Source organism: Ixodes scapularis, unplaced genomic scaffold, assembly GCF_016920785.2.
Source record: "Ixodes scapularis isolate PalLabHiFi unplaced genomic scaffold, ASM1692078v2 PGA_scaffold1__304_contigs__length_218370807, whole genome shotgun sequence".
Classification (NCBI taxonomy): Eukaryota; Metazoa; Arthropoda; class Arachnida; order Ixodida; family Ixodidae; genus Ixodes; species Ixodes scapularis.
In genome coordinates this window covers 140,507,548-140,516,181 of record NW_024609846.1, presented here as the reverse complement: position 1 = coordinate 140,516,181, position 8,634 = coordinate 140,507,548, and positions in this window count along the sequence as shown.

The window sequence follows — 8,634 nt, the reverse complement described above, 5'->3', positions numbered from 1 at the left end:
AACTAAGTGCCCGCTACCCCAAAAAGTAATCCGTTACTTTCGTGGCGTTACTTTCAATATTGTCTTCAATTAAGAAACAAAGGGAAGAGGGTTATTCAAGTTCTTGTTGCAACCTGTTCCATTTGCGCACAGGCGGCGGCAGAGTATCGGGTATTGTTATTGAAGTCATCGGACCGGTCGACTAAAATTCTCCATTTTCGTAATCGTAAAGCTGTAGAAGTCATCATACATCTAGCCGAGACTAGAATAAGAATTGATTTATGTTCATCTTACTATACCGGCATATATTGCCAGACAACAGCAAAACACAGTTGTATTAGTAAGGTGATAATTAAATAGTAAATAAGGTTTGGCTCGATATTCTTCTTAATTTGGTTCTGAACAGGTCGAACATCGGTTGAGACGTTGGTGAATAAAAAAAAGTTTCCAGTAAATAAATATAAGTAATCGAAAAAAAAGGACACTCATAACAACAATTATTCAGAACGTAGGTTACAAAAATTAAATGTAAACGCACGTTTGCCGTGTGTACGTTTCTTGGTGCCGTTCAAAAGCGCTCGGAGCACGAACCGACTGCAGTTTACTCCGGTGTTTTACAGATAGACGTCCGCTGATGCCACGGGCAGCGAAGGACAGAGTAGTAAGTAAGCCGCGCTATGACCCCACTCTCGAGTTTCACTCTCTCCTGTTGTGAAAGGCCCCGGAAGACAAGTTTCGCCGTAGAGTCCAACCGCCACAGGGGAACGCCCTGGAGCGTCGTCGCCGGGCGGTGACGGTCAGCTGTGCACGGAGGCAGGGCAGGAGGCGCCCTGGGGTCGCCAACATGCCTTTTGCGAAGGGACGACGTGGCCTCCAACGAAGGATTATCAAGTTGACGGACGCCGGTGTCATCGGCCTTTACCTTCCGGACCCTCTCCTTCCTGCTTCGGTCTGGCCTCGACGCGCGGCGCCTCGGCAGCCGTGGGACGCCCTCGGCAAGAAAGGGGACTTTGCGTCCTCCCCCAGGCTTCGAGCTTCGATTGGATTATCCCCTTTACGCACGGAAGCCAAGCCACCTGCAATTAGGAATCTTTGCCCGTCCGGACCTCGATGCTCGATGGTGCCGGTGACCAACGAGATCGACAGGCGACACCGTGACCAAGGTCGTCCGCCCTTCGGTGTGCGCGACGCGTGTGGCAGAGTGTGGGGGAGAGGGAAATGGCATACCTGGCCGTTACGAACAATGAACCCTGGGAATTCCCTGCTAGGGATGTCGGGACAAGTGAGGTTACAAAAGCAGCAGCAGGCGGCTGCTAGCTAGTGTTCTCGACAGTGTTCTCGAGTGTTCTTGACAGTGTTCTCGAATGTGTTCCTGAGTTGATGTAACCTGTCCATATGTATATATAAAGTATTATATAAGAGACACCCCTCCTGCTCCCTGGTCCTTCCCGATTCCGGCTTCCACATGAGTTCCTGCCCTGGCTGGGCTCCCTGCCGTATCCAAAGTGCCCAAACAACCACGCGCGGTCCCAACACTCCCCAAGCCCAGACTATCAAGTCTACGTCAGCCACTATTATGTTTTATTTGTAAAAATATCTGCTTCAGATAAGATGCGTCCTGCTGGGGGAAAAACAAGAAGAAGAAAGGAAGACTATTACCCATTTTTAAAGTGCTCGCAAAAAGCTGACTCACAGAAAGGGTGACTGAGATGCAGATAACCTGGCTGGAATTCGCAAATAAAATGGGCCAACTCTAGAAGTTGGGCTACAAAAAAGTAAGTAGCTTTTAAAACAGGGTAAAAGAAGGTGAAAGAAATAGAAAAAAATACATCCTGTTTTCGAGAAGATAATAAGTGTGCAGCAACGAACGAGGATGCTTGTGGCAATAGCACCTTCACATATTATCACATCTCTTTTAGTGGATTTTAGGGTATACGGGGCGTTGTCTGGTGTTGTGACATAATGAAAATGATCGTAGTCATTATAAACGAGAAGGGCATTGTTAATTCTTGTCTGTGCACTTACCGTCTGGAGCTTCTCGAAGAGGTACACAATCACTTCGCGTCCTCCTCTCCCCGTTTTCGATCTCCCCCTCCCCCCCCCCCCCCCGAAAAAAAAAGGGAATATAACTTTTTAGGTTGGTCCTAAAAAAAAGTAACGGATTACAAGGAATCCGTTACGTAAAAAAATGTAAGGGAATTACTTTAAAATTACTCTAGAAAATATGTGATTATTCCGTTACTAAATTACCGATAAATGTAAGACATTACAAGTAATTTGGTTACTTGTAACGGATTACGTACAAGTCTGGTCCTAACCAACGCGCACGCTTCTGACTCAGAAAGCGCACCGGAATCAGCGCGACGTCACGAAATACGCAATTTCCGGGAAGCGCAGGACTTTCGCGCGCACAAAAACGCGTTGGTTTGGATTGCGCTTTACGTCGGCGTGCCATCCATCTTGGAAGCTGTAAAGACGAACGAAGTCGTCCGTGTCGTAGACAGAGGCCCTCATCGATGCTCCAGGATCGTGGACAGCCATTTGCAAGGAGTGACTAACGCGAAGTGTCACCGAAAGAGAGACACGTGCTCTATGGCGAAATGCGTTCAACGGGACCGCTTGACACACGAGAAAGGGCAGAGCGAAAAGCCGCGCGGTGGACGCGCCGCGTACCAACCAACGAAGCACCCAGAAATGTTTGGAGAAACTTCCACCAGGCCGCGCCACGCTCGCGGCAAAACTCTGAAAGATATATTAATTAGAACGTCGGCTAAAACAAAGAAATGTAGACTACGTTTGCCGTGTGTACCTTCCTTGATGCCGTTCATAAACGCACGCAACACGGACCGATTGCAGTTTGCTCCGGTATTCTCCAGATAGACGTCCGCTGATGCCACGGGCAGCGAAGAGCAGAGAACTAAGTTGCAGTATCATTCTCTCCTCAAGCCCAGAATCTCAAGTCTACTTCAGCCACCATTTTGTTTTATTTCTAAAAATCTCTGCTTGAGATGAGATGCGTCTCGCTGGGGTTAAAAGAGGTGGGAAAAAAGAAAGAGTGGTACGATTTTCGAAGTACTCGCAAAAAGCTAACGCACAAAAAGGGTGATTGGGATGCAGATAACCTGGCCGGAATTCACAAATAAAGTGGGCCAAACCGAAAAGTTGGACCACAAAAAAGCAAGTAGCTTTTAAAGCAAGATCAAATAAGGTAAAAAAGAAGTAGAAAAAAATAATCTTGCTTTTAAGAGAAGATTAGAAGTGTGCAGCAACGAACAAGGATGCTTGTGGCAATAACAACTTCACGTATTAACACATCTCTTTTAGTGGATTTTAGGGTAGACCGAGCGTTCTATCCTGTTGGGACATTATGCAAATGGTTGTTGTCTCTATAATCGAGAAGGACATTGTTATGTCCTGTCTTTGCACTTACCGCATCGAGTTTCTCCAAGGGCACCATATACCTTGGTGTCCTCTCCCCGTCTTCGATCGCAAAAAAAAAAAAGGACTAAAAGAAACAGACGTAGCTTGCCCTTCTTTTCTTTTCTACTTTTTTTTTCTATACAAATGCTCCTTTGGATCTTCTGATATTGTTGTCAGGGTGCAAACAAATCGATTCAATTGAGTCAGGGACTTGGTGTTGTAAAGAAAGGCTTTGGGGAACTGGAGACTGCCAAGCCTCCCTTTGTGCTGGTCAATGCGCGTGGCAGTGTGACTGCGGTCGACTTTACCAAAAGTAAAAACTTTTTTTTTTCTTTTTCTTTTTCGGGGGGAGGGGGGGGGGGGGTTGTGAGAGAATGTAAGGGATTACATCAAATCCGTAACGTAAGCATATAAGGCAATTACTTTACAATTACTCCAGCAAATATGTAATTATTCCGTTACTAAATTACTGATAACTGTAATGGATTACAAGTGATTTCGTTACTTGTAACGGATTACGTACAAGTCTGCACCCGAGCACGGCCGAACCGAAGCACCTGCCGGCCCTCTGGTTATAGCTGGCAGGGTGCGTCCTCACAGAAAACGGCCTAGGCCAGCTGCTACGACTACGAGGAGGACCCCGGAAATGTGGCACCTAGGACGTACTCAGGTAACACGAAAACATTAGGATAACATTATTTTTATGTTTGTCCCAAACGTTCGAGGAATATTCTTAATGTCCGCCTGTATAAAGCTATTTGAACGTTTGGCAGAACATTCTTATAACGTTTTGATAAACGTTATTTGAACACTTGGAAAACAATTTTGCAACGTAAATATAATGTCTGGAAAACATTAACGTAACATTACTGTAAACATTGTAAAAACATTTGTAAAACATAAATAAATCATTTACGCAGCGTTATTACAACATAAATATAATGTTTACAAAACATTAAAATAATATCCTGATATACGTTATATTAACATTCGTAAAACATGTTATTACCACGCTATAGTCGGCGACAGGTCAAGAATGAAGTGGAAGCTCCTCCCACCTCTTTCCATTTGAGCAGAGCAAACGCTGGAGAGGAGGTCGCCTCCTCTCCAGCGTTCGCTTTACTAAAGAGGATTGAGGTGGGAGGAGCTTCCACTTCATTCTTGACCTGTCACCGACTACAGCAAAATGTATGCAAAATGTTCGGAGGAGCGTTCCGAACCATGAAGACAAATATATACTGTAAAAGACTGGTTCAGACAGTTGTGTTTGACTGCATTGCCAGGGCTGTTGCCGAGAGACGGTGAATTAACATGGCAACACCTGTCACGTACGGTAACTCAGTCGTCTTACCAAGGTGCAAGCCCTGCAACACAGTCAAATTAAGGTGTCTGAAGCAGCCTTAGTTCAGATGTGCCCGACACACAGTATATATATGCCTTAATGGTTCAGAACTGTTCCTCCAAACTTTGCAGACTTTTCACCAGTGCAGTAACATTCTCTCCTGTTTCACAGGCATTAACGTTCCTTGAAGCACTATATGGTGAGCCAAAACGATTCTACACAGCAATGATATGACATCCTATTATTGAGTATTGTTTACTCAGAAGATGCTTTGCGATGAGTACAAAAATGTGAGGCACGATCATTATTAAGTCTTTTCAAGACAGCAGATTAACTTTAACATTTCAATCTTCCACACCAGTGAAAAGACTAAATAAAACAGACATGTATGGTTTGTCTCCATGGCTCTGAACAGTCTCCCTGAACATTTTTCCATGAAAGCAATTGCATTGTTCGCTGCACTTTTTTCTGGTAAATTCTTGAAAAAAGCCAACAAAGTCACAGTAGCGTGCGGCCTCGGACTACGTCTGTGCGTCATGCCAGTGGCGGAGGAAACTACCCCTTCCAAGTACTGGCAGATTGAGATTAGCGACTATCAACATCCAGTTATATGACCTGCCCTGCTGCCGTACTGACAGTCATTTGCCTCAAGTGGCGCACTGTACACTGACATTGCAATGTTTAGTCAGCTGAACAGACAATGCGCTTTTCGAGAACTTTATTTGCAACGATGCATGCTTTTCGTTCAATGTGGTTGTCGATGTGGTTTTCAATGTGGTTTTCGTTCAATGTGGATGTGAATCAAAGAAGCTTATTGTGCTTCATTGGAACTCAAGCGAAAACAAAAAGGAAAAACAATCTGTTGCGTTCCTCAATTCTAAGTATACACGATCAGCTTATTCGATAGAGATAATTAGCCTTATCGAGACGCAATGTAGAGAGTGCCACTCTAAGCGAATGATTGTTAGTATGGTAGCAGGGCGGCAGAGCAGGTCATCTAATGGGATGCTGACAGCAGCTAATTTCACAGCTAGCTGCGCAGCCATCGGTGCTAGTTCTTTTCGCTGCCTTCATAAAGTGCGCGAGTACCTCGAGGCCGCAGACTCCTGTGGCTTCGTTGAATCTTTCCACGTCTGTACATATATGTCAGAAAGGGATTCTCCTCCAAGTGGCCTTTTAATTTATGATTATTGTAATATATTTGCACTCTTCATCCAAGGTTTCAAGTGAGGTCTAAGCAGATAATGATAAGCAAGGAAACCAAATTTGATTTATGTTTATCATTCTCCCAAACCTGTCAAATCTGTTTGGCCATATACTGGTTGTCCCAGTGATTGAACAGTGTGTGTTTGTGAGAGGCATAATAATTTAAAATATTGAACACTAAACCATCACAAAGCTTCTTCGTGACAACAGCTGTAAGCATAAATATATAAAAGAGACTTGTTCGGAATATAAACAGCTGTGTGCGCCTCAAACTTTCCTGCAGAGGAATAATCATAGAAATTCATTTAGTCGGCTTAGCCACAATGCCACTCGACACACCACTAATTGAAGAAAAAGGTGTTCCTTTCGTAAAAAGTATGGAATACGACTATCACCAGATTTGGCACAGCACAAACAAACATCCATAGAGGTGATTAATTGTAGAGGAACTTGTAGTTGGGCTAGTTGGTGAATGTTGGAAATCATGGTGCAAGGCGCAAAAAAAGAACGGACACTAGAGAGAAAACAGACATACCAGGCGCCACTCACAACTATATTTGAAAAGTGCAGAAATAAATTAATACATACATTGTCATCTTGACGTCCACGGATGCGCTGAGCCATGTGTTAGATGACGCATACATCACAAGGCTAAGCGCATGCGTAGACGTGATGAAGATGACAATGTATATATTCCTTTCTTTCTGCACTTTTCAAATATAGTTATGAGTGGCGCCTGTATGTCTGTTTTCTCTCTTGCGTCCGTTCTTTTTTTGCGCCTTACACCGTGATTCCCAGGTGATTAATTGCAGTCTACCCCTGCTGTGAAAAGAAAACCGTTTGGTACATGTTTATGAATACATTTACTGACTCTCCAAATTTGAACCATGGAAGTGTACACGAGCAGCAACAATATTGCTAGGCTATGCAGTTAAAATTATTTTTCCTCTAAACTAAAATAAAAAAAATAAAGGTGAACAATTATAAACTAAATGTCACGCTTTCGAAAAAGCTTCAAGGCCTATAAATTGGGTTCATGAAGCTAACATAATTAAAGGTAGGAGCGAAAAAACTCCAACAGTGTTTCTCTACCGTAAAAATAAACAAGTCATCACAGCGAGCTCCAACTCTGGTGGAATGTAGCCCTGTCGATTGGAGTAGGGTGCAAAAGTTTGAGAACGCGACATTATATGAATCAAAAGATAATAAAGAAAAAAATTCTCTATGAGCTGACATCCATCTTAAGACTAATTTGCGGTACATAAAAAATAGCACCGCGGGAATGCATGTAGCACTAATTTTGGTGGAAAAAGCTTGTCATTGTGAAAGAAAGCATGACTATCTTTCCTGCTGACCAACTTTCTCATTGAAATGAATGCCACAAGAACTAAAATGTCATCTTACGGTTTTACAGCGGACTCGCTTCATACCAAAATTGTTTCCTTTTATTATTATTATACTAAATGTTTCTCAAACTTTCACATCCTACTCCAACCGCAAGGGCGTTTCAGAGGAGTTTGAGCTCTCCGCATTCTCATGCCGAGCAGCTATAAATGCTCGAGTTGCAAAAGTGAAAATAGAGCTATAAAAAGTTTAAAAACCTGTCTGGAACAGATGATTAGGAAAAGGCTTTAAAAGAAATGTCCACAACCAATGACTAGATGAAAACGAGATATGATAAAGAAAAACATTATTGCCATACTGAGCAGGTGGAAAATGCTCATGAATAAATTCTGTGTTTTTAAAGGATAAAATAAAAGTAAGCACCGAATCTCATCTTTCGAGAGCTGATTTTCGCACCAGCACTTCCTGCTTAGGACTTCTTTGCCTGCAAACAAAACAACACTATACTAAATGCAAAACACCTAAACATGTTAACAAGGCAATATTCAGCCCTTTGTCAAAGATTTGCAGGTGTGACGGGGCAGTTGTCGACTAATAGCAAACATTTTTGTTGAAAAAGTAGTGCGAGTTGCACCTGTTTTCAAACAAGGTTCTCGAAAAGTTCTCCTGCCCTCATTGCCATTGTGCATACCTGTGCGGACTGTCATTTTCAGCAGCAAAACAAAGACAGCCGTGTCTCCATGTGGGACCAGACCTCTCACTAGCATCTGCCGAAATTTCACGAATTTTCATAATCGCAAAGAAAGTGCTGAGTACACCGTCGCACTAATGACCTAGCCCATGTCGCTAGCTCACTTGCCAAGCTCAAAGGACCTTCACTTAAACTGGACGACCGGGTTTCAGTGCCACCCGACTCTGAATTTGTGTCCACGGAAAGTTCACTGAAACCGTTGGGTAGCACTGTTTAAACCAGAGTGTCGAACCGAAATTTTTATCGGTTCGGTTACGGTTCGGGTTCACGGCTTTCGGTTCGGTTCCGGTTCAGTTCCGGGAAGCAAAAAAATAACGGTTCAAACCGGCTCGAACCGGTTCGAACCGGTTTGAACCGCTAAATTGAGAATATAATTTCCACGTTGTTCTGGCCATATACACTATTTACGCCGTGAAACGTTTAACTATATAGCTTCTTCGATCGTCCGTGCAATTTACTTTTGTTTTTAGGTACCAAAATATGAAATTTAGTTAATTAATTTTGACGCAAGAGTAGAAGAAAATCTACATTAACGCACATAACGTCTTGTTCATACCACTCTACATCCCTTTGTTTACCACTAACACATATT